This window comes from Monopterus albus, unplaced genomic scaffold (genome assembly GCF_001952655.1).
Source record: "Monopterus albus unplaced genomic scaffold, M_albus_1.0 scaffold1105.1, whole genome shotgun sequence".
NCBI classification, from domain to species: domain Eukaryota; kingdom Metazoa; phylum Chordata; class Actinopteri; order Synbranchiformes; family Synbranchidae; genus Monopterus; species Monopterus albus.
In genome coordinates this window covers 1-1,206 of record NW_018128983.1, presented here as the reverse complement: position 1 = coordinate 1,206, position 1,206 = coordinate 1, and positions in this window count along the sequence as shown.

Genomic DNA, 1,206 nt, shown 5'->3' with positions numbered 1-1,206 from the left:
GAGCTTATAATGCTAATAGTCATATAGTCACACTTGGCAGCTCTCATCTGTGACACTTCAAAATGGTTCAAAATGATTACAATTGCCATTAAAATAACACTTTCAACAATAAACCAATTTTTCACAGCTCTTATTACGAACAAATAACCTGAAAAATAAATAACAAACTGCTACTTTATTTAATATTACTTTGATGTAGTTAATTCAAAGAGATATTTTGCTGTCTGTCTTCAAGATGCTCTCTCTCTCTCGCTGTCTGTTTCATGTGACCTTTTGGCCAAGTTTGAACTACCATGCAAGCAGTGAAGTACGGAGGTGCGAATCTGCGTGGGGGTTGGGTGGGCTTACTTTCTTAAACAAAGCTGTTTTTAAGGACAGTGCAGCTCTGGCACCATATAGATTTATTTATTTATTTATACATTAGGTTTACGTTCTGTGACAATTTGAAACCCATAAGATGCCAGCTGCGGGGTTGCCAAATGTCACCCATTGCTGGAGCGTGTGTTTGCTATTTAGAACGGTTTTAATGCACTGTCCCACACCTTTAAAGCACCCCTTGAGCATTTTAGAGCATATTTAATCTTAGCTAAGCATTTTAAAGCAGTTTACAAAAGGCAAAGCCGCTGCTTTGTTCACGTGATATTTGGCAGCACTGCGCTTCCATTCTGAGGGTGTCGAATCGTCAAAAACGCCGTTAAATGATTCCTGGATTGTTTTGGCTATTTCAAACCGTTTTTTGAGGGTTTTAAGGCACTGTCCCACATCTTTAAAGCACCCCTTTGGCGTTTTATGCCAAATCTAATTTTATCTAAGCATTTAAAGCCCCTTTTACACCGGCAAATCCGCTGCTTTTGTCTGTGACACTTGGCACACTGCGCTTCCCAGACACCCCATTTTAGGGCTTTCCAAATGTCTTGACCATTCAGTGGCCAATAAAAACTCTCGGGACCCTCGAGGGGGCCTGTAATCCGAATGGAATGCCCCCCCAAAATCAACAGTTGAACAAGATCGCCCCAGCCAGAGTGGTCAATGAATTGCAATGGGTGACCAAAGGTCAAAAAATGACACTGGTGTCATAATGGGCGTTATGCCGAAGTGTCGCGTACATTGACACTGGAAGGCCTTTCTGACATGTCAGCATACCTTCCCATTCATTTGGGCCCGAAATTCTCTACCATCCCCTACCTTCTTGCTCAGCGACCCACA